The sequence below is a fragment of the Zonotrichia albicollis genome, chromosome Z, assembly GCF_047830755.1.
Source record: "Zonotrichia albicollis isolate bZonAlb1 chromosome Z, bZonAlb1.hap1, whole genome shotgun sequence".
Taxonomy (NCBI): Eukaryota; Metazoa; Chordata; class Aves; order Passeriformes; family Passerellidae; genus Zonotrichia; species Zonotrichia albicollis.
In genome coordinates, this window is record NC_133860.1 from 42,973,727 (window position 1) to 42,999,744 (window position 26,018).

A 26,018-nucleotide genomic window follows, 5' to 3' on the forward strand; every position below is an offset into this window, starting at 1 on the left:
ATGTCTTGATTTATTGGCTACTTTCCATTTTTAGCAAAACAATTTGAGTTGATCCAAGCAATTCCCTTTCCTCCACCTCCTACACTGGTGAAAACACCTCCCTTTTGGTGGCAGTGAATCTGTCTTTCATCACCCAGTGGTTTTTTGCAGATTTATTTTCCAATCTTCTTGTGATGGATGTTCAGTTTACTTGATTTTCTATACAAAGGTGACATGTGACTTGGCAGTGGTTGGGAAACCCTCCTGTGTCCTCCTGGCCACAGCATTGCAGGGTACTGGGGGATGAAGGGACATCTTCTTGGCTTAAAAGCAGCTTCTTGTGGGAGATACTTTGGTTCTGCCCAGGGATGGAGGTGTTTGTAATAAAAGGGGTGAGAGTGACACCTTGGGAAACATAGGAACTTTCCTCCAGTTGGATAAGACCTAATAGCCTCCAAGATGCTAGAGGGAGTTTCCTAGGAACCTAGAAAAGATTTTCTGGGGTTTCTTCAGTGCTCACGGTTGCTGGACTTGGGCAAGACTGGATGGGGAAAAAAAAAGAATTTTTCTGTCATGCACTTTTCCTCCACAAAAACATGACATTTGTGGTCAAGCAATTCTGCTTGGTTAACCTCACATAGTGCATTTGGGTTTCTACTTTAAGATACTTTATCTGTCAAATAAATACCTACAGTAGAATAAATGGATATCTGCAGTAGTATATTAACTTGATCAGAGCCCATAGACATCTGTGGTCCATCTTGCTGTCATGAAAGGGTAGAACACACTCACCTCAAGCTTCATGCAGGGTCATGTTGGGCTGCTGCTTGGTGTTTCTTAACTGAGACCACACGCAGCAAATGGGGAAAATGACTGGAGCTGTTTACAACCCCAGAAATTGGGGATGTGGACCTGGATCCTGACTCTACACCGAGGCTCAACTTCAGATAATTACAGGTGAAGCTGCCAATAAGCTAAGGCACATTTTCTCACTCTTTGCAGCTATTTTGGGCCTTAGAAGTACAAGTAATTTGTTTTTCCTGCTTCAGTTCATTTCCAAGTTACAAACATTAAGCTACTGCTGTAGTTCATTTCAAAGTTACAAGCATGAAAATAGTATTTGTGGTAAAAACTAAAAACTCCTCCAAACCATTAAAAAATGTGGTATGGGTTTTATAAACTCAGAGACAAACTAACTGGCTGTTTAGACGATTGTACAATCAAGCCCTCATAATAAGAATATTTAAATAAAAAAACATAACACTAATATTAAACTTTTTTGGAAAGGAAAATATTGGATTTATTTTGATCTCTAAAATAGACAAAACCTTTTTCCCCCCTCAATGTTTGTTAAGCTAATCTGGTTAAAAGCTGGCCTATAAAATGCCTTAGCTTTCCCCCTGTCATCTCAAATACAGTCTTTACCCTGAAAGCATGTCTGTGTGTGCTTAACTCTTAACTTCACACAGCCTGAGTATTCCTTTTGAGTTCAGTGGATTAATTCAGAGACCACAATGTTAGCATGCATCACTTGCAGGATTGAGGCACATGCTAACAAGAAACAATTTTGTGATGGAGCACTGCAGACTAGTAAAATGAAGTGTTGAGAAAGAGCCAAACTGTGTATTTTTTTCTGGAGGTCATCAAACAGATTGGTTCATGAACAAACAGATTTTATTTTCACTTAAGGGTGCTTGACCAACACAATATGCAGAAATCAACTACAATGACTTGGAAAATCCTATCTAAACAGCACCATTTTAATACTTTCAGATTGTCACTGTCAGAATTCATCCAGCATTATTTTCTCATTACACTGTATTCGTTTCTTTAATATGCTTTATTAGTTTCATAAAATGCAGAAACATAAGTGTTCACTGAATATTACCCTGTCTAGACAGTGATGTGTGCATTTAAAAACATTATGAAATACTTTCCAGCAGTTTGGCAAGAACTGTATTGGAAGAGAGGGAGATGATGTTTCTTTTTTATTCTCTGAGTAAATAGGAGGAGACTTGCTTGGTGATCTTGATAGCCCAGTCTGAGAATTCACAATATTTGTGAAGAATTAGATACAAAAATCCCAAATTTATTTTCTTCTGTTCTTATGGTGATGAGAACTAGTTATGCACCCATTTTCTGCTGCTGTTGAACACCACCAATGCCTCTGATGGAGATGTGCTCAGTGAATGTGCTGTTAGCAGTTAGCATATCCTGCAATCAAATGCTTGGACTAGGGCTACAGTCAGGCTGGGGCAGACAATTGTCACTCTAGCTCAGCATCCTGCATGGATCGATCACCTGATAAAATGCATCCGAGGAGTTGTGAGAAACTCTACAGCAGGAACCTGTGAACAGCTAACCTTCCTGAGGAGGTTCTCTTTGCTTTCCTGGGTATGAGAGAGTTTCCTTGAAGTCTTTGAGACTGTGTGCTGCCTCTCCCAGAGCCTTCTGTGACCAGTGTCAGAGTTATTATGCCTGCCAGCAGCCACGGCTCAGGGAAATGCTCTTTCACCATCTCATTTTTCACCTGAGCCTGCAGTAAGGGTCAGAAGATCTTGAACTGGAAAGTGGTGCACATAATAATTTTGTAGTTTTATTGGTATGAGGACTGAAAATGAGTGCCTAACCAGCATGTTCAAGCATCACACAATCATTGCATCCCAGGAGGGCTGAGATTGGAAAAGGCCTCTGGAAATGGTGCAATCAAACCTCCACCCCAGCTTTCAGCAGGATAACTCATTGCAGGTTGCTCAGGGCAATGTCCAGTCAGATTTGTGCATTTCCAAGAATGGATATGCTACAACATTTCTGGGCAACATGTACCAGCATTTAACTACTCTCACAGTAAAATATTTTTGCTTATGTGGAAGTGGAATTTGTTATATTTCAGTTTGTGACCATTGTTTCTTGTGCTTGCACTGGGCCCTTCTCTGGAGTCTGCATATGTATGCACTCTCACCCATCAGGTCGTATATCTCTTCAGTTTAGCTATGTTTTAAATATATACAGATGTTTATCTTTTTAAAATTATCTGCTGAAATGGCACAAGAGTAGAAAGGCTGTTTTAGTGCAGTTCGCAATGAACGTGTATGGTTTTCGTAACCTAGTAGAGGCTACCTCTGACCTATATAACCAAGATTTGGTACTAAATTAAGAACTACGTATTATCACGTACCTGCTGAATTTAGTCTCTTGTGGAGTGGGCAGTATCTATCAAATCACAAACTCCATATATTGTGTCTTCTTAATGGTTGGACTTGGTGATCTGAGAAGTCTTTTCTGACCTTAATCATTCTATGATTCTTTCACAAGGACTTTCACTCTATGCACCCTGAATATATTGATCATTTATACAAGATATAGTCTGCTGCCCAACCACATGCATATTTGTATTTTCATGGTACAATAAAGAAAGGATCAATGTTTTTCTGATAAGACACCTAAAAATCACTGTTATTTTATAGACAGGCTGTATCTTTCCAAAGGACAAGGTAGATAATCTCTGGGATGGGGGATGGTTGATTAGCAAGTATTTTAAAATCTGTAAGGTTTGGAAGGAAAGTATTTCCTGCTGTTATTCAGTAAGTGACACTTTGTGCCTGTAGCTTGGTCTTGATTCTGAATCTTTTTGGTAACACAGTGCTCACAAGGAAATTAGTAGGAAAGGGGCGTGTGAAACAGACCATGACTTATGCAGACGTGTAGTCAACAAAGTACAAATCTTGCTAATAGTGCATTCTTTTGGCACTGATATATTGTAGGCAGAGAAGGTGTTGTTGAAAATTCTCAAATTGCAGTATGAGAGGCTTTTTTAGGAGGTAAAAAAGTGCCTTGACTGCTGCCATTGCCCACAAGCCTTCTCTCAAACAGATGTACGTGGATAAAAAATATCTCCAGAACAGGGAGAATTTTGTAAGGAAGAGTCCTTGACCATTCAACTCTTAGATTTATATTGTTTCCCTTTTCCGTGAATTTCAGCTACAGTCTTTCACCTATTGCTTTTGGACCATGACAGTTTAAAAAAACATATTTTCAACGAAAAAATTGAATGTTATTTTTTCAAGATATTTTCTATTAAGAAAAATGCTTAAAATAGTTAAAATTTTCACTTCTTTCTCTTTGCATTAAAGAAGTGTGATCATAGTCCTACAGGCCTGAGCTACAAAGTTTTCATGAGCTGTAAGACTATCAAATCAGTGCTGAATATCTGTACATGAATTTCAGTTTCAAGCCTCCCTCAGGTATTATTTAGTGTGATTCAGATATTCATATCTAATCCTGTTTCATCTAATCACATAATCTCTCTGCAGTCTTCTTAACAGCATGCCTTTTGTTAGTAAGGCTGCTAGAAATGTTCAGGAACTGAAATCTCTCTGCCTCCAATGGAAAAAATCTCAAACTTCCTGGCAACATTGACTTTGGCATTTACATCAATGTAAATTGGTATTTATTGGCTTGAGAAATTAAAAAAATCTCTGATGCTGCTATGTCTACCAAAAATATATATGCTTTTAAATCTACAGGAGTGTCTGTACCCTGTGAAAATGTACCATTTTATAAACATGTTCTGCAAAGCCAATGAGATTCAAGTCTAACTGTTATTGCTAAGAATCTTACAGGAACATCTGCTTGAATAATCAAGCGAAAACTTCAATTTTGGTTTTGTAGAATAAGTGAGTGGAAGCAACAGGTTGTTCTACCACATAATGTATGAAGGATAGGAAATTGTGTCTCCCATCTGGAGGCAACCTTCCTAAATGCTGACTATGACATGCTTTGAATAGCCTTGAGTTTTGTATCCAGTTCATAACAAAGAATTGAAGAGTTTGGCTCAGAGCTGTGTACTGCATGACTGTCCCAGCTGTCAGCAAGGAAGAGATTGGGCTGCATGTGGCTGCTGCTGAGGACATTGCACAGAGGGCATGCTCTGTGACCCCTCTGTGCTCTTCCCTGTGAATATTGGAAGGGTGAGGTTTCATAACTCTTTCATCACCAGAAGGTGATGGGGAACTGTGATGTGCTCTAAGGGAACTTCATTAGGCACTGCTGGGAAATGTACTCTTTTGGAGAATTTGGGAGCAAAGCAAAAAAGCTTCTTTTTTCCCAGGGAAGAAACAAAGGGCTGAGAAAATGGTGGGATGTGGAAATGCTCATGAAAGGTGGCCTTTGTCAGCAACTTTCACCTCTTGATTGATGCTGGGCGTTGGAGTTACCCAAACAGAACAAGCTGCATGGCATAGCACTTTGCTGACTTTAACCACAGCAGGTTTTTCCTTTTGCATGTTGTGATCAGTTTTTGATCAGTGAATTCAGACAGATCACTCCCAGTTGAAAAGTATGCAATGAGGAGCTAAAAATATCCCGGTACAAGGACAGAATCTACTACTCAATCAGTAATATCTTTAAGTCAGTAAATTTAGGAGAATGTAAATTTGCCCAGGCAGAAAGTATGCCTAGACCTGTTGTAACTGTTAAGCACAACAGATTAGTGGTTTAATTTACTGGCAAACGTGTAGCCCATGGGTTCTAGTTTGCTCAGCCGTGGGAAAAGCCTTGGTTGTCAGTTCTTCTTCTTGCCAGGGCAGCAGTGATGACAGCTGAAGATTTATTTGTCTGTCACACTTCCCTCTTATGAATGAGGAAGGAGTCCAAAGGGATGATTAAATAAGCAGAATTACTTAGAGGAGATACGTGAAAGGACAGAAGAAACTGAGGTAGAGCTTTGCAAAAACCAACCTAACTGGTGGAGAAAGAAACTTCCCAACTACACAGAGACCAAGGAGCAGAGACAGAAGACTACTCCTGCTGGAAATGCAAATCACTGTGAGATAGCAGGAACTAGGAACAAGGCAGACAGCCCTCAGAAGACCAGGAGTGCAGTTTTCAGCTGAATTAAGGACTGTGAACACAATACAGGGAGCACCACCACACAACTTGTCTCCTGAGGTTTTTTATGCAGCCTCTATTCCAAAATACTCAGCCAGATTTTGCCATATGCAAAAAAAAAGGCACCTGTTTTCACATCTATCTGCTAAGGCATTACAGCTATTGCAGTTGTTGAAGGCTTTCTTTGTTGAGTTGCATCATGGTGTGTGACTCTTGCATAGTGTTCTGTCAGCTCGCTGAGCGTCGCAGGTACCTGGCTGGAGTCTGCTTCCCAAGCCCTCCCACAGGAAGGTTAAGACTACACAGGCAGGAAACGGGACTTTTCTGGGAAGGGAGAGTGGGTCTGCAAGAGGAAATAAGTAAGAACAGGCTCTTTAGAATACCCTGAAATTAACCTCCTTTGAATCAAAGACCCAATAAATTGCACTTTTGTTCACATTCAATTGACTTATCTAAATCAAAGCTTACCAGCATGTGTGTATATACACACATATAAATACAGGTGCAAACATGGAAAGCACCCTTGCCCTCATACTCAGCTGTCCCTTGCAGCACCCATGTGTGCTCAGCACACTACTTGAATTGACTCATTTTTATGCTGATAAGGATGGAGTAAGAAGTCATATAGGCCAGAAAAGACATCTGTATTTGACTTGAATAAATCTTTAAAATCCAGACTGTGAGCTAGAGAAGTATTATCAAATTAAATATTTTATTATGCAGTTAAGTACTGCAAATGTTCAGAGTAGTACATTTAAGAGGAAGAGTGCAGCACAGGTTTTTTAACAACAAACTGAACAAAATTTACGGTTAGTGCTATATTCTATGACTAGACCATCGTTTTTTCTGTTCATGGCCTGGACTGACAGAAAGTTGTGTGGGGATAGATAACACTACTCCAAATCTGAGGATTTAAGCCTTGTAGAGGACCAGACTATATTAGCTGAAGCACTAGCAACTTGTTGACTGCACCCATCTGAGCCCAGCGCTACTTGTTGGCTTGGGTCAGGGAGACAATTCAATTCCGCCTGACTGAATGACACCCAGCACACAGCTCAGCACTGAATCTGAGAGAACTCTCCACAGCTGATTAGATGCCTTACCAAAATGCATTTAAAATCTTACCTTTGGAAAGTCTGATTTTGCAGTTTAACATTAGGATCAAAGAACAGCCCAAACATGCTCCCCTAACTGATATATATCTATTTTGTGCCCACTGGCACAGATGGCTTCTGATGTGTTTGCTCTTACAACAAATCCGCAGTGGAAAGCTTCATGAAACACATTGACAAAGAGGGACAGAATCTTGTGTGGGTGATTTTACTGAGCAACCACTTGAGTAGAAGGAGTCACAGGGATATAACTGTGCAAACTGCAATTTTTACTGGTTTATGCTCTGATAACAAGGGGTTAAAAGAGAAGTTTGTGATGTGGGACAAAAACAAGTTCTGATTTTCTGGAGCCTTAAATAGCATGCAGACTTCTGGACCACCTTACTCTGAAAAATAATGAACTAGATGGCTAGAATGAAACACAAGAAAATTTGTTCTAAGGGAGACATCTTAACATGCAAAGATATAACAACATACTTTTTCCCTGATCAGTTTGACAGTCATAAAGTTGTGCTAATATTGTATCTCTGCTAATCAGTCCCTTACTGCCCTTCTACCTCTCTTGTACAGCACCAGCCTAGGAGTGCCCTGCAGCATTGATGACAGAGTGACCTGCCCTGCAGTGCGACCTGCCTGCACGCACGAGAGAGAACCCAGGTGTGCCACCATGCTGGGGCTCTGGTAAGTTTTGTTGTGCCCATGAAGCTGTTAGGATACATGCACCTTCCTTTTCAGCCTCTGCTCTATCAAGGGAAATAAGGTGTTTCAAAACAAAGGCACACATGAGCAAGTGGATAAATGTAAAATCTCTTCTTTTGGTTAGAGCCTAACCAGTATTTTCAGCCCTGCATTCTTTTTCTTTCTTTCTTTTTTTTTTTTTTTTATTAATGTCTCTTCTGAAATTGCTTAAGAAAGAGTCTTTAATTAACCAGTAAATAGAGTGTCTTGCCACTAAGGAGTAGATTTAGAAGATCCCTCTAATTACTGGAACCAGATTGATTGCAAATACCAGTTTGCTCCTTGTTCAAGTGAAGCGAGGTTCTTGTAAAGTGTTACAAAAAGCTTTCATTTGCATCATCCCTCCGCTCCAACCAACATTGCTATTACATAAAGGGAGGACTTGTTTACATCCATATGCTCATGTAGTTCAATTGTTTGAACTGGAAAGGCAGGAGAAATTGAATTCACATGACAGGTCATGAAATTTAAAGTGATATTCTCACATGATTTCTTGTCATGTGACTAATGTCTCACTGTGTGTCTTAACAGTCCAACTGAACAAATCAGAACGTGACCAAGAACCCTATTATATTAAATGAATTCTCAAAGTCAAAGTTTATAAGTATTTTGGAGAACTTTCTTACTGACATTTTTCTAGAACTCCTACCTTGAGCTGATTTTCCTGTCTAACAGAATTACAGAATCATTTATATTAGTAAAGACCTCTGAGATCATTGAGTCCAACCTTGTCAACTAAACTACAACAGTAAGTGCCACATCCAGTCATTTCTTGAACATGAGTCTTCCAAGTAAGCACTGAAGGCTCTCAATGTATTTCTGTTTTCCTCCCGTGCTTTGTCCCCATTACTCAGGTATATAAAATCATGTTATTTTAACTTCTCTTAATGCCTGCTCTTTTTTGAATCGTCTGGTTTAAATTTTGCTTACCTGCTTAGTATGAAATGAGTGTTCTCTGCCTGACTGCATGAGGAAGTCACAAGTCATTAACAGCTTGTGTTAAACTACTCAGTGGGAATACACAATCTGCCTGCAATGATATGTTTTGCTAAGGTGGGAAAAAATGTACTGAATACTAAACTAAGAATGATGATTGATCTAGGGACATAGCTGAAGGACTTTGCCCTGTCCCAAAAATCATTTACAGTTGCCTGGAGAAAGTCCAAACTAATGTAAAATACTTCCATTTGAAACATCAGCTCCCCTCCAGCAGCAGCTTCACAGGAGCTGCTTGCTCTCCATGCCAGAAGGTGTTGTTAAAACAGGTTTGACCAGTTACTGCAATTCAGAGAACTCTTTAAATAGTCATATACTAGTGTAGCTGGATTAATTTGTGTGAAAATACCCCTATTGCTTCAGTCTCTAGGCGGAGTGTTCTAAGATGAACCTTTACCTCTGATCCAAGAATTATTGAGCACCACTGGTGCCTGGGTTTAGCCTAAACACTGTGGCAGCAGCAGCAGTGTCCAAATTCCCAGCTCTACAGACATGGGATTGAGAAGAACTAAGGGAGTGGGAAGAAAATGTTTAACTGAAACAGCTATGGAAAAATGCAATGAGATCCTGTGGCTCTTTCTGCAGGACATGCTCTCCTGCTCTTTCTCTCTCTATTGCTTCAGTGTGTGCATCAGTCAGCTCTGCTTTTGGATGTAATTTCAAAACAGCTAGTAAATATTGAGCTGTGGAGGAGAAAGCTTTCAGCTCTTAGTAATGACCAAATTATAGAAGGTAAGGACACAGAGGATCAATGGCTATTGATTGGGAACAATTCACAGACAGGGAAGGGAACAGAGTGAAGCATTCAGTACTAGGTGGAGAAAACATGAACAGAAAAGATCCAGGTCTGCTGGGGTTAACAGCTGCAGTATCTCTATTATTAAATACAACAAAAGCAAAGTGTAATCTGTTATTGTTGTAATACCATATGTCGATATATCTCACCCCACAGCATGCAGATGTTTCAACCTACACCCAGAACAAGATGTCCAGGCTAAGAAACAAGAAAACAACAAGTGTTTTCAGATGTCAGAGCATAAGGAAACAGTGGAAAGATAAGTGGAGGTACATTTTGGAGGCTCTGCTTTTATAGTGCTCTGGAGGAATTACAGACATCAGTCTATCACTATGGATTTTTAAGTGCTTATTGATGTCTACTGATGCATTTCCGGCTCTTTTATTTCTCCTTACAGGAGAATACGATGGAAATGTTCTATTTTCCTTCTTTCTCCAAAATCTGCTCAGAATCATATAGACTGAAATCAGATCACTGGACACATCAGACTCTTATTTGGCTTACCAGCTGGGTATTGGCAATGATGTCTGTCACTGATTTTATCTCACAGATCTCTTCAACAAGCACTTGAGGTCCTAATATATTATTCCAGACTTCATATTGCAAATATTGATGTGCACTTTAGTCTCAAAGGAATTACGATCAAGTTTTCACTAGAGGAAGAAAAAGGCTAACAGCTGAAACTGATTTTCTTAGATAAAAAAATAGCAGGAAGGTTAGTGGCTTAGTCTCTGGGCTCATAAATCTCTAGTTAGAATTGACTGAATTCTTGTTTCTCATATGTGAACCGAAAATGGATTTCCCAGCAGTGTGGTGTTACTACAGCAGAACTGCTTGACATTTCTGCAACAGTGGATGTGTGAAGACGTCACTGAAGATAACAGGCTCCTGTACACCCTCTGAGCTGCAGGTTCCCACGCCTGCTCCTCCTCCATGGTCAGGGTGAGCTAGTTTGAAATTGTGTGCCCTTTGATGAAAAATGGATGAACCAGTTTTCATTTGCCCCATGATACTGTGAGATGAAAACGTCCATAAAGGGGCAGTTACTGTGGGAAAAATTTGACTACTAGCTTACTATCCAATGGCTGCATGTTATGTGTTCTTCTCCACAGAATCACCCCCTGGAGCACAAAGCAGAGTTCAGTAAATATTAATGCCTATGGCAGCTGGGCTCTGTTGCATTTCTGCCTCATGTGCAGTGGTCCCTAGCAGTGGATAGTGCTTCAGATACATTCTCTCTTGATCAATGGAAAAATGTGTACTTCTGGGGCTATTAACCCAGCTGACTTTAAGGAGATCACAAGAATAGCAGCCACCACAATGCTTGCTCTGTCTCATTTAGTATATTGGCTGCCAATGGTCTTTAAGCATATACTCCATAGAAAGGAAAGTACAAAGAATTCCTCAGCTCTTTGAATCTTTTAAAATACTGCAAATATTTCCATCTTATGAATTTTTTCTTGCTTAGTCCTATCCTAATTGTGATCAGGCTGGCTAGATAAGCTATTGGCCTTTCATCTATATAATATGCTTTTGGCCTGAGGCGAAAAACTAGAGTTGCTCAGTAATGTCAGAGGAACCAAACTAAAATAAACATCCACTTCTGATGTAATTTCTCCAAGGCTTTCCTTTGTGTGCAAAATATTCAATCTAGCTGAAAGCTGCGGTAACTTCTTCAGGCAGTGGCTTTTGCTTTCCTTTAGAAGAAGACTATTACAAGGATTATCAGTTGAAGTGACAAGGTGCTTATTCTGCTCTCATTTCCACCAGCCTGGATCAGGACTAATTCTACTGACTTCAAGGATTTAGTTGCTGTGAGGGAAGAATGTGGGTGAAAAGGTGCTCATAAAGCTGCAGCAGCATTTTGATGCTGATTAGCACTGTTAAGCACTAGCAATCTGCTGTTGCCAGCCAGCAGCTTTCTAGAATTAGCAAGAGTGCTCTGAGCACACCAGCAATCAAGAGTTCACTTGCATGAGGGCAGTGCTTTTAAAGGGGTATTTGATAAAATGTGCACCAGAGTAATTCCCTCCATTTGTTTTGCCTTTTGAAAATCCACTTCTTCTGTTCTGTTTTGTTTATATGTTTCTCAAGCATTGATCTTTACAGTGGAGTTTAACATTTCACTTCCTATCTTACTTCCATCCTGTCAAATAAAGTTTCAAATAACTGGAACCACTTGTCTTTCATGATCAAAGTGATAGAGAGACTTGTGTTCTCAAGCATTCTTGGCAACATGTCAGGAACAAACCCTTCTTGTGAATAATATATAATAATATGGTTTGTTGCATGGATGTACTTGTTTGAAGAAGTGGTAGCTGCATAGATTTTAGACGGACCATGAGAAAAATAATTTGAGAAATATAATTTAAGAAATACAAGAAAAAGTAAAATCAGACATAGACGGACTTAGTTTTGCTATAGGGAAACAACTATGATTAATGGACTGTAAGATCAGATAGGACCTTATGATCTCTAATTTGACTGGCTGTATAATTTAGGCTAAAGAATGTTTTTTAGTATTTCTTGCAGTGGTATTAGTTGTGTCCTTCATAAGCTTTTCCAGTTAGTGATACTGATTAGTAATTTATTTAAACTCAATTGCAATAATAAAATGCAGAGTAAATTTACCAGATATTTTCCTGATTTTGTATGCTATGGAGTCAGTGACCTGCAAAACCTTTATGATCCCTGTGTTGTGAGAAGAACTCAAGGGCTGAAGTCATGGTGCCCTCTGAGTCTCAAGAAAATCTACAGGTCAATAACCTTTTATTTCTGACCTTTTAACTGGCTCTAGTGGGCCATGAACACCGAAATGCCAGTTCTTTTAGCTTCCTGGGAAGCTTCAAGCCTCTTGAATCTAATGCTCTCTGAGAGTTTTGCTTTCATATATCCAGGTCACTGATATTGCAAAAGCAACTTGCAGCCATGTGCAAGGGGGAAAATCTGGGGCACGCAGGGTTGGGTAGCTGGTGCTGCACAGCCAAGTCAAGGCAGTCGAGCAGCTCGGGAACCACTCTTCTGACTGAGAGTACTCAGCGCTTGGTCTCACCTAACCATGCCTTTCCAGGGAGAAGAGGGAGATGCAGATCCCTCATGCGTTTTATTTGGATGAGGCCAGTCAATTCACTGGTCTCAGAGTAGCTTCTCTCCCACTCTGCTGTGTTCTCCACTATAAACTCCACTATTTCCATTTTAGTCATCTTATCTTTTCCTTTCTTTGTAAGAATTGCTTGTCTAACTATGCTAAAATCAGCTGTCTATTCTCCTAACTTTTCTATTAATGTCTATTTTGCAAGCATTCAAACGTTATAAATTGTCTCTGGACTGTTTTGAAGACAATTTCAAGATATGTTGACTTTAAGAGATTGAGCGGTGAAACACTCTTTGTTCAACACCTCCAACATGCAACCACTCTACTGGTGGAGAGAAAGGCCATTTTTTCCTGCTTTTTGTCTTCCTCCCCACCTGAAAATCATCTTGAAATCAAATATGATCCATGTTTTAGGATCACTTCCACTCCATCTAGGAGAATGAGAATCAGTGGTTGCAGCAAAGGCTGAAACCAGGAGCTGGCCTCTTTGAGACTTACCTCTTGTTCACTTTTTCAACAGGTGCATGCAGGATGTACACATACATCCATGCTGAATGGGGAAATACTGTCATGCAGAGTCATATTCTTTTAATCTGGTTTTCTTTCACTGTCAGTTGCAGAAACTGTCAATATTGTCATTTGCAGGGTGATGGTGTCCCTCCTGTCTCAGAAAGAAGTGAAGATCCCACAGAAATGGCAACACCAGCCTACATTGATTGCTCCCAAGCAAAAGTATGTAGTATGAAAGTCTTATTAGAGACCGCTCTCAAAACACAATTCTCTCAGGCACTGAGGCTGAAACCTTGCAGTTGCTGCAGCTGAAGAATGTTCTGCAGAGCACAGAGGGCCAATTCACTTATGTGCACTCAGGTGGATCACAGGTACTTTGTAAGTGCCTGCAGCAGCATTAGTGAAGCAGGAATAGCATTCCAGAGTTATGGCTGTAATTTCAGAACAGATCAACGACTGACCTACACTCCTTTCTTGGCTGTTCTTTAAGGCTTCCCTCTTTTTCAATCTAAACATGTGAAAAAGACTGTGCTGTCATACCTGTATCTATGAAGCTTTCCTTAAAACTGAGAAGTTGAATCCTATTTGCAGTTTAAAAATTTACTTCCCCTTCATCTTTTTACTTTGAGGTAACTGGAACATGTACTGAGCTGAGTTGTGGAAGATTAGGAAAAGTTGTTTTTGCCATTTAAGAGACTGTGGGATTCCCTGAGTGCTGGCCAGCCCTATGGTGCTCTGTGGGATGCTGTGGGACTCTGTGCTCAATGCTGCTCTGGCAGCAGCTACATTCAGCATAGTTGCTGCCTTCAGCACAGTCATTCCTGATGGCTCGTAAGGAAAAAGACAGCCGGCTACACTAGATCTGTCAGGAGCCTGGGGTCAGAGTTACTATTCACATCCTCCAAAACTGCCGGCTGTGGCTGTTTGGGGACTTGATCATGGCAAGGCTCAAGCAGACCAAGTTTCTATAGTTGCAGTTCTGGGTTGTGGGTCACTGGAGAATGTTGTAAGGGTAATTAATGGATCTGCTCAAGTTTGGCTATCTGGGTCACTGAAAACCAGTTCATTCCTAGGGAGTGTTTCAGTGCTAAGGGATTGTAAAACATCCATAGCCCTTTTCTGATGCACTAAATGCCTGGAGGAGTCTCATCTATGACAGATCAACGCTATGTTTCTTTCCTGTTCTGAACCGTGGGCATGCTGGAACAGGCTGGTGAGGGCAGCAGTCTGTCCTCTGTCCACACTTATGGTTGCAGTTCTTGGACCAACTCCAGGACTGAAGCGTGACAGGACACTTTCCATCCCTATACACCACCTCCTTATGGGTACATAGAGCATCACAGTTCCACTGAAGAACAAATCTGTTTTGTTTTCCATGTTGTATCAAGAACAGGATCTTCTTTGGAATGCTCTTGAAATAATCTGGATCTCTTCAAGAGAGCCACACAACAGTCAAAGTAGGATAATCTCAAGGTATGACTTGGTTTTGAGTTCTAATATGCTGGGATTTTTTTAATGGAGATAGGTATACCTTGTATTGGCCCAGCCTTCTCTTATATAGATAGAGTCTAAACCAGAGCCTCCTGAGACATATCACAACTTTTCCATGGACTTTGGTGGGATGCCAGGAACATTGCTGCCTGAGACAAACAGCTACTACATAGGAAAAAGCCAAGGCTTAAACTTCAAGGACTTGTGCACAGTCAGGGAGACTATTTACATAACAAGCTCAATGGTATCAGCAAAATGTAAGGATAAACTTCTGCTTGTCTCCTTTGTAAGAGAAAATTCTTGAAAAGATTGAGTCAGAAAATTTTTCTATAATGAGAAACATTATCACAAAATTCTGATTTATTGAAAAGGAATCTTTCTTTATAAACATAGAAACTACAGTGAAGACATAGCTAGCAAAAGCTTCTCACAAAGGATTGGAACTTCATGAGTGGGGCCAGAGAAAAAGCAGAGGAAGAAATAGAGCAGCATATACATCTGACTCTACTGAATCACATCAAAGAACCTATTTTTTGTCAGGTTGAATCTAGATGCCGATGGAAAGAGGTTAAGAACATAGAATACATATGGTGAGCCTTTTTTGCATATTCTCTGTTGAAAGGCAATGTAAAGAGAGGGAAGATGAGCACATTCAAGTCAGATAGCAGCCCTGGGGTAGGGGCTCTGTCCATCAGGTCCTAAGCCTGGCCTCAGGTCAGGTATAACAAAAGCTTCAGTTGGGGCTTCCCAGAAAGTGAGCTCCATGAAGAGTGTCACTGACAGTGTGTGCGTGCATCTTTAGCCTTTCATGAAACATTCACTGAGATTTAAAAAGAAAACATTTTCAAAAACTGCTCGGTTCCCCAGGATGTAGCATTTGCATCATGTGGCCTGTTCTGGGCTTGTTCCGCCACAACTCTCCCATGCAATCATGCTAGAGACAGAAATACCTTTCCCACTCTGGTGGCAGGGAGCTTGGTACAGGAGCGCTGTCTGGATCACCTCCTTTGCTCTTCCCATCAGATCATCAGATAAATTTCTTCCTCATGCTCTTGGGTGGGGTGGTACTGTATCAAAGAAGAGCATTAGCACCTTTGATACAAAGGCAGTGCAGAAGTGTGATCTACATGGCTAAGAGAGCAGTACCTTTTAATAATGAGTAAATATTAAGTGCAACATCTGTCACAGTCTGAGCAAATTATTTGCACAGCTCTTTTACAAGTGGGAACATACAAGGACTGGGAAATCTGCATTTCTCCTGCAGGCTGTGAGGCACGTGCACTTGTGTTGCTATCTATTTTCACTGCTGGACCACCACACTGTTTCTCACCTCAGAGCATGACCCTTTCCCCAGTGATTCAGGTAAGACATTTCATTGGCATATGCTGAGTGTAACAGCAAGAAATCAAAGATTTTGGAACAAAGAATTCATATGAAATTATAGCAATATCATTTTACAATGGTGGGCTACTTTGATGATATCTTCGAGTATGTATTTTCCTCTATAATACTTTTTTGCTACATTTTATATAAGTAAAAGACACAATAAGAAAATATGTATCCTTTTTCAATTTTCCCCCCATGTAGCACTTTTTTTGGTGCTAATTTACCTTAAATTCTGATGTGTATTCAGCAGTAGAAAAACAGTTTGGAGTGCAAAACTAAAAAGTGATATGTTGCTAATCATGCAACAGCATGGATCTAAATGTCTTTAATTTCTAACTGGCTTTCTAGTGACATTGTGAACCACAATATTGTTGGGCCTATAGTTAATATATATAGTCTATAGTTAATATAGATTGACTATAAACAGACCCCAAATGCAATGATTATCCTGATTTCAAACAATATGATAGAGTACTGTAATGGGAAAGGTTGCAGTCAAAGGTATCCTTGATGTGTTTGTGTGCATTTATCTTCTTGGTAAAATACTTTCACTTCTGAGGAGACTTCTTCCTTGCTGCCCAACAGTAATACTCGGGTTTAACAGAAAGTGGCAGGCAGAGTGTCATGATGGAAACACATCATCAGGACAGGAAAAGCCATGAGAAATGCATGTTTTTATGTTAGAAGTCTCATGTGTGACATACATGTCCACATTGCATGGGTGACCTGTAAAAGCAATGCAGGCCTAGAGAAGGCAGAGGGGCAGAGGAGAGGTTAAAACAAGTTGGAGAGACCTGCTGCCTGCCTATGGTGCTTTGGTGGTTTTTCATGACAAGGTCAGGAGTTTAATACTAACTTAAGTCCCACAAACAAAGTTTGCCACTTTAGGTCCAAATGAGACTGGGAAAAGAATATGCATGGAAGGAGGTGATGTGGAGTAGCAGAAAAGGAAGTAGCAGAAGTAGCAGAAAAGGGCTGCAGTGGTTAAGGAGATTACTGCTCTTGCCTTTCCAGACAACCTCTTGCCAAAGGGTACCACATTGCACAGCCATGCCCACTCATTTGAACTACTGTTGAACCACTTGTTGAGCTCAACTTGTTGGGCAATCTTTTTTTGTGATTTTCTGCCTCCTTAAAAGTGATAAAATTTGAGTGAGGCTCATGGAGAATTGAAGTTTTAGTCCATCCTAACCACAGCCATTGAAACCAACAGGAAATGAAAATAAAAGCCTAAGACCCTGTAGCTATCAAAAACGTAAAGCTTCCACTTTTCTAATAAAAAAAAAAAAAAGACCAGGACAGCATAATTTTCCTCATAGCACTGAGTAATCAACATTGGCACCCAGGAGGTCAACACATTTCTGAACTGTTTTATTCTGCATGGGTAAACCTGAGAAATTCAAGCCAAATTACTTACTGACAGACTCTCCTGCAAGACATACACTGTAGAGTCAGCAGAAGTGACTTTGAATGACCAATTATTTATGTTGTTCTTGTGAAAAGCCAGTATTTTACACAGTTTGCCATTCTTCCAGATTGCCTAGTATCGTTTAATGTCACTCTGAAAACTTACTTTTTGTAGCAAAGGTAGTATCTTGTTATTACTGGTGGATTGTAGGAGTGCAATGACTAGTCCTTCCCCTGCACATTCTGTAAATCTGTAACAATTTCACATAATGTAATTCTTACCAGGACAAATGTAGCTGAGAGATAAGCTTTGGCAAGCAGGTAAAGTGGCTGAACAATTTTGAATGAACAGAGGAACCCATACATGCTGCCTCTTACAGTTTTTCTGATTCGTATATTGAAATTTATATATTAGATCCCATTTCCTTAAGACACGATAAATTAAAGAAATGAAAAAGTCATTTGTTCCCTATACTCATGAGTTATATACTTTTAAGTGGGTACTGCTGCTCAGTGAAACCAGTTTTCTTTGATAGATTGCTCCGCTACTGTATTTGATTTAATTTCCCACAGAATAGCACCAAGTGAAATCTGTTATGGTTAACTTGGAACATGACTTTTCCAGCACTGTCCTCATATCAAGCATCTTGAGCCTTTTTTTCCTTTTTTAGATAAATGTTTAAAAATGAAATGAATACAGGGCCAATATTTACACAGGTCAAACCCAAGCAAGTGCCCTTCTGCCCTCCATAAGCAACAAGAGGAAATGGAAACTAAGCATTATAACAATTCCAGCATAGGGACCCAACTTTTTTTGTGTATGGTAGAGGAACCCTGCTTGATCCCAGTGAAAACTTAGTGAATCCTCTGATGGCAATTATCTCATTGTAACTGATGTCCTGAGGTCATCCTACATTTAAAGGAGAAACCTATGTCTGGAGGAACTTGTAGATTGCTGGACTTTTTGCTCATTCTCTTCCAGCTTGGGAATCCAACGTGCATCAGTAGGGAGGAAGTTCAGATAACTTTTTACTTGTAGGAAGCAGCAGGAAACTATCTCCATTTCTGAGAACCCAAGCTACTAGTAAGGCTCATTTTCTCTCAGACCCAGGGGGGGCAGAAGTGAGTGATCTCATGAGGATCGTCTTGGCTGATGCCTGCTTTGTTCCACTGATAAATGGATAGGATAGGATAAATGGATAGGAATGGATAGGAGAGATCTGGGAGGTGAGTGTGGTGGCAGATGACACAGTGAAAAAATGTCAATCAAAATTTCAGGGTTAGGAATATGATATTTTTCCGAGCTCAGATGAGCTCTTAATTGCTGCAGTTCACCAAAATAATCCTGGGAAGAAACATCCCACAACCCACATGATGCCTCTCTGCTTGTCCTCTGATTTTTGGTGGTCAGACTGGGCTTTCTTCTCTCCTGGGCTATGTAAGAAGTGCTTATGAAGGTTCTCATGCTCATATTAGTAGATATCTTCCCTGAGAGAAGGAAATATCTCTTTAAATGGGTTTACAAATGCAGAGGGCTCTAGAGGTAGGGTTTTCTCATATCCTGGGTCAATATTGTTGCAGTTGGGCTAGTCATTTGACATTTCATTGAACAGTATTTAGACTTCCAAAATTTGTCCCAAAGTAAGTTCACAAGCTTACTGAAGCAAATTATTAAATATCTCTTGTTATTTAGTGGCAATCACACTGATGATATGTTTTTTTTCTTGTGGTAGAACACTTTACGATTTCAAAGTCTCTTAAAAAGATAAGGCAGAACAAAAGACCATTAGTGCTTTGGTTGTGGGCTTGTTTTGGGTTTTTAAAGAGATTTTGCTCCCTGTTTTTCCTTAACCTTTTCCTATGATGGACTTTGAAATTATTTGTCTGTGAAACACTGTAAAGCTACTACTGGGACCTTTTAAAATGTTTTCCTCAAGTGGCGTTTCTCCTCAGCAATCATTACCTTCAGCCATGGTTTCTTTCTTTAGTCTTTCCATCGTCATATATTTTTATTTTACTGTACCTCGCCTGTCCATTGTTGGTATAATGGTTGCTTACTTTGGAAGGGACTGCTGGCTAGATTGTATTCAGAATGAGTTAATATAAAACTTATGTTCCACAATTCTTTTGTTCCTCTTCTGGCCATGTCTCTTCGTTTTCATGTTTTTTTCCTGAATATTTGTATCATCCACATAGTTGCTTTCCCTGAAACTTTGTTGAAAGAACTTGTTCAGTCTATCCTCCTTTTTTTTTATCCTGCAGTTTTATAATTTAAATAAGAGTACCTTTCTTTCTTGTTTTGATCTTGTAAATGTCTTGTATCTTGTTTTGATCTTGTAAATGTCTTGAGACATGCCTTTTCTCACTTGTGCAGTTTGTGTACAAGCAGGCACACTCATTCATTAATTCATAATAGTCTTGGTTCTGCAAAGAGCTAATTGAGAGCCAAAGGTTTATAACAATTGTGCTCTCACTGTGCTACTTCAGCTCCTTTTGATATCTAACAGATCTGTTGAAATGTCCCCATCAATTCTTGCCACAATAGAAGAGCCTTACTGGGCATTTTTTACATCATGAATGGTGTTTTTGTTGTTCTGGGTTTTTTTTTTTTGTTTTGATTTTCAATGCAGCCTTTTTGTACTTACATATTCTCCATCAGTAAGCATGTGATTTGGCTGGATTATGTGTTATGCAAGTAAAAGAAGAGTAAATTTATCCTAATAAAATAATAATTTTCTTCTGTTTTTGTGATATATGTTATATATATAAGTTCTGTAATCCATGGTTTGTGTGCACAGAAAAAACACTAAATCTTTGATAGTTATTAAATTTGCAATGCTATTCTATTTAATTCTGTTCTATCCTTAGACTGTCTGTCCCACCATATTTTTATCAAATAATATTTGGTCAAAACAGAGTCCAAAGAAGACCAAACTGGTTTGATTACTGGATTGCATCTGGGCTCCATTAGAATCAACAGGAGCTTTGCCACTAGAATTAACAGAGCTATCTACTCAATGGTAATGTAGCTGATCAAAATATCATATATCAAAATATGTATATCAATATATGTATATATATATCAAAATATATTTTCCTGAAGGATGACAAAATCAATTTTATTTTCTTCCTACATGTTTTGCTTTCTCCAGTAATCAGATCAAGAGATCACAGTACTTAGAAAACAATACTAGATCATGTCAACTCTGCCACCCCCACATTCTCTTGCTGGCCCATGTTTGTAACTTGGCATCATTCCCTCTTCTAGAAAACATGAAACTACCTGCAAACAACCAGACTAGAAGAATGAATCAATGCCCATGACTAGAAGAATGAATAGATGTGGTCAAACAGAGGCAGCACATTGTGTGGTTGCACTGAAGTTGAACAGTTTGTGCCTTTCAACGGGTGTTTCTTTAGCAGTGGATGGGGCTGGGAGAAAGCTAGGGCACGAGATCCATATTTCTGTGTAATAGCTCCAGGTAGGGACACTGGGACACCTGAATCTGCCATTGGTATTGCACACACTCTGCACAATTGGTTAATGCAAGCACAGTGACTTTAATTTGTTTAGGCGGTGGGAATTATGCACATACCCAAATGTACTGCACAACACATCTGCTAGAGAACCAGTGGCTTCTGGATGTACTGGAGAGTCTTGTGTATATAAACTGCATATTCAAATGGACTTTGATGTGGGACTTCAGGGCATGGGCTGAGGAATGTGTAGTGATTCTGGTCAGAGGCACTGTACCTGTTCTTCAACCTGGCTTAGGTGGCCACTAGCTGATTCTGAATTAATCTGGTGATAGCACCGAAGTGGGTTCTGTTGCATTGGTACAATTTCTTTGTGCAGAACACCACTGATGTATCATCAGGGTGTGACTTCGGAATACAGTTTGAAAGTAGGTAAAAGCTCTCTGTCTCAAAAAGTCAGTGTTCAAATTACGTGCTCGGCAATGTTACTCTGGAGAAGCTGTATAATCTCCCTTCTTATCAAACAGATTTCCTAAGAACCTATCTGATCTAAGGCCTCTCACAGCAGCTAAACCGATTATTCTGTGATATCTTACATGTTTGTGTAGCTGTGCTGGCTCATGTTTTGGATATGGGAAGGATGATAATTGGCAGGAGGACAGATTAGAAAAATCTTTTCCATCTGAGGATGTCATTCCATGGTTTCTCCAGCAACAAAGTCAGCTTGGGAAATCTCTCTTCGTCCTCAGCTCTTCATTCAGTCATTCTTTCCCACCCGCCTTTGCAGCCACCACCCTTCCCGTGGTGGTGATAGAGGTGCTCGTGGAACACGCTGCAAACCAGGTTGCAGACAGGACTGCATAGCATTACCAAGGGCATGCAAGGCTGGGGCATGGCAAAGAAAAATGCAGCTCTAGGAGGAACTGGAGCTTCTAAACCATCTTTGCCCAGAAAAGAAAATGTGTTGTGAACTGCATCCTGAAAACTGAAACTGAAAACAGTTGCCTGAGAAGTGCACAGTATACAAGAGAGATATTTTGAATGTACAACAGAACAAAGCAATATGCACGTGGCCTTGGAGAATGTGGCAAGGCAGAGCATTGGTTAGTTCTGTTTGTTTGGTATGGCTACAGCTTGGGATTTATGTGGGGGACAAAAGGAGGACTTGTGAATCATTTGATTAATTAGAATGCCATTTTTGGTGTCTTGCCTATACTTAGGCACCAGGATTGAAAGGACTCACTGAATTGGCATGATAGGAGGGATAAGAGAGCTGTTGTGGTCAATCATGCAGCATTAATCAGTAGACATGTGACTTGCTATGAAACAGGTGCTGTACTGAAAACCATCAAGATCCTAAAATAGTTGCATGATAAAATGCAAGATCCAATGCAGATGTGGTGGGTTACAGACAGTCTCAAAGGTGACATGTATAAAGAGAACTGTGCACTGATGGCTAACCCAATAACAAAGTATTTACCCTAATGAATTCACTTTAAATACCTCCTCTTCAGAGTTCATATGCAAGCCTCTGAGGTGTGTGTTGCTTGTCTCTCAGCTGTAAATTTATATAATAGAGTTATATTGGGCAATAGGTTCTCCAACTCACTGTTTGGCAGGTAATCTTTTCTCATGGGTACCTGAACTACTTTTAGGTAATGCAGCTGGCACCTTTCTAAGGGTCTGATAATGGCTTAGGATGATGATCTCAAGCATGTGTATTCATTCCTTCTTCAATGCAAGCAAAACTGTCGGGGATCAGCAAGGAGATTTATGAGCCTTGATGGAAGCAGTGGGTTTTCCTGGCATTGCATTCAGGAGCAGTGGGTGTAGAAAGGGACATTCTCTCTGCTTACATGAGCCCTGTGGGGAAAACTTTTTCAGATAGTGACTATGGGAACCAGTTCTTTAGTTCTTGCTTGGCAATCAAATACTAAATATCCCTCTGGAATGTACCTGCAGACTGTTCCTGGGGATTTAGAAGTGTATAAAACGATAAAAGAAATAAAAGAAGCCATCTCATTTTGTCAAGAACAGCCTGAATTCACCTTTGTGAAGATGAAAGGATTTCTCCACATGCCCCATTGGAAGATTTGAACCAAGCTTATTTGTCAACAGCTGGAAAAAGGGCTCACTCCCCAATGTCATCAAATGGCCTTTCTTCATTGTAAGCAATTCTCCCAAAGGAAGAACAAATTTTCACTTGAACTTATGACAGCAAAGCCTCTCCTTTCTAATTTCAGGTATTTTGTTTGTAAACAAAATGTCTGGTAAGGCTTTGCTGGATTGCTAATGACCCTCTTTTGGTCACTGTGATCCTGGTTAGGAGAGCAGGATGTGTTTGATGCTGTACAGGATGAAAAGATAGTTGCTGTCCCCATAAAGCTTGTGCACTCTGGATGCTAGAGAGATAGCAGAGGCATGTAGGTAAGCAAATGAGCACAGTGTCTTGTGGAAGAACATTCAGAATGACAGGGAACTCAGCCCCTCTGCATCCCAACCCCCAGGCTCAGACTTTAGTTTACATCCTGACAAGGAAGACTGTGGCTGCGGGCAGGCTACAGAAGACTTCTCTAAAGGCATTGAGGAAGGAGCTCTGTGGCTGTGCTTGGTGTGCCTTCCAAGGACAAGGGCACAGAGGAGAGCTGGGAGATGCAGTCAGATTATAGGCATGCTATGCAAAGGTAACATCACAGGAAAGGGGGGCTGGCACCCATTCTGTTCTTCTGGATCCAATCCCACTTTCCATGCAAGCAGCTGGCAATGCTCCTGGCGCACTGAATGGGGCCTGTCAGAAGCAGCAGAGCCTGAGATGCCATCCTTGGTGCCATCGGTTGCCTCTGCCAATGTGCCAGGTATCTGGTAGGCAGTGTGTTACACTGAGAGGAGCCAGGCTTGTTGGTGCACACCTTGTTCTCTGAATCCCTGGAATCCTGGGTGCTCAGGCCCATTGCCACATGCATACCAGCTAGTGCCAGGCTGGCTCCACACCAACTGTGGTGCAGGCAGACTGCTCCCTGGCAAGTATCAGTGTGCAGCTGAGGCTGGGCTTGTGGGATAGCGTGGAGGGATGTTGGAGATCCTGTAGGGAACAGAGGAGAGAGAGGGATGGCTGAGACTATCCCTGCAGGAGACTGGGGACATGGGGAAGAACTGAGGGGGTTCGCTGTGGTCTAGCTAAGGAAATTGGGGGAGCCTGGAATTCCTAAGTGGCAATGTAGGTAAGGCAGATTAACCGCAGGCTGAGTGTGACCCATATTTGAGATCTGTGCTGTTGACTAGGAAAACTCCATAAAGCAAGGACATTGCAACAAAGTGGAAAGGGACATAAGCAAAATGTGTATAAAAAGGTGGGGAGGTGATGATAAATATGGATATGAGAACACTCTGGTGTGTAGGGGGGAAGGAGGGAAAAGCAAATTTTATGAAAGAATCACGTATTGGGAAACAATGCCCTTTTTGGCCTAATGTTTATTCTGAATTGTGGAATTCTTCAAACATTGTCCCTATAGACTATATCCAGCCTAGCACCAGATACAGTCCTTAAAATAAAATAGGGTTTCTTTCTTTATTCTGAAATAGCAATATGCAGACTAATAGCCATATTATAAGCCACAGGCTTTCAGAGATTAGATGAAGCATGCCAGTCAGAACCAATCCAATAATAATTACATTTTAAGATTTAAAATCATTTAAAGATTTGTTTTAATTTACCATATGGTATAAATTACAGGGAATTTACATCTCTATCATTTTTCACTTGTCTTTTACCAGAAATGCTGAATTACTATGATGGCTGCTGGAAGTGCTAGGACACTTGAAAGAATACAGCCTGTCCTTACATATTTTCAGTTGCAGATTTCTGGGCATAACTCTCTGAAAAGATAATTATTTTTTAATATTTTGTAATTTTAATTAGGTTAGTACTTTTAGAGGAAGTGTAGTTTGAGAGACTGAGTTTCTTCTTCAGCTGAGAAATTGAACAGTGACTAGAAGATCACAGAGGGATAGTTTCCTGAGATATCTGCCATGCCTGTGACTATGGTGTCTAAGTGACACATACTGCAACAGCACTACAAAAAATCTGAATGCGTTATTAGTGGCTTTGCAACTGGTTATGCCTTTGTTTACTGCTGACTTTCATCAGATTTTTGCTCCAGATTGATTTAGGAGATATCAGCAATTAAAACGAAGGATTTTTTTTTAACAAACAAGCATAGTTCTGGTTAAGACTGAAAGTCCTGTGAAGAAGTGTGAGAATAGGGTCTGGCTGAAGCGTGTGTTTGATTCTGAACAGACCACAAACAAGGACTGTTTTCTCAGAAACTTTGTGAGTGGCACAAAACTACTGTTTACTCTCTTTGAGCCTTTTTTCCCTGCCTCAGCCTCAAACTCCTACCTTTCTGTATGCCCTGGCAGGATGAACCTACTGAGGGCTGCCAGCAGCCGTAAAACATATGGTTCCCTTGGATTGTTTTTATCAATTAGGGTAAATCAATCAAAGTAGCTGAAGATGAAGTCTTACTACCGGAAGCCCTTTTCCTCAGCAAAGGAAATTATCTGATTCTAAGCCTCAGACATGACTAAAATTCTTTGCTAACTTTGACTTTGACACAGTTAAAACAGCAAAAAACTTGTCTCAGTCATTTTCATTCTTCTCCAGGTAATCATATAGTTTTAATTCCCCTTCTTGCATCTTCATGCTGTAATATGAGCTGTGGGCTTCAAACACATACCATGAAGTACCCAGATGAGGAAAAAGTGCTGTGATTGACTTTTGCAAACACATAACGTGCAAGAGGATGTTTATGTAAGATACAGTAGAGACCCATTTTCCCAGCTAAGAGCTGCACTTTGAAAACAAAGGTTTTTAACTTCAGCTGGTCACCTGTCATAGCAAGAATTTTACTGTTTTTTACTGCCCAGGCTCATTGCTAAACCTACATAATCCTGAAATGTAACTTTTAAGTGTGATTTATGGTTGTGATTAGATTTGTAGTATCAAGTTGCTCTTGTAAACCCCCTTGTTTTCCTAGGAAGGTGGGGCTATAAATATCCTGAGAGCAGGACCACTGGGATGATATTTTATTCTAAAAGCTTTATTGTTGGCTTTTTTCCCTTTTAAAACACAAAACCCCCACCC

The 26,018-nt window shown here is 40.3% G+C and overlaps 1 long non-coding RNA gene across 1 annotated transcript in view; it reads left to right on the forward strand.

The window, feature by feature from the left end:
* Positions 1-7,565: 7,565 nt before the first annotated feature.
* The window catches only part of LOC113459441 (uncharacterized), a 110,076-nt gene continuing 91,623 nt past the window's right edge, over positions 7,566-26,018 (forward strand). The window contains exon 1 of the long non-coding RNA XR_003380671.2: positions 7,566-7,661. This is a non-coding gene — a long non-coding RNA (uncharacterized LOC113459441). The remainder of the gene's footprint in view (positions 7,662-26,018) is intronic.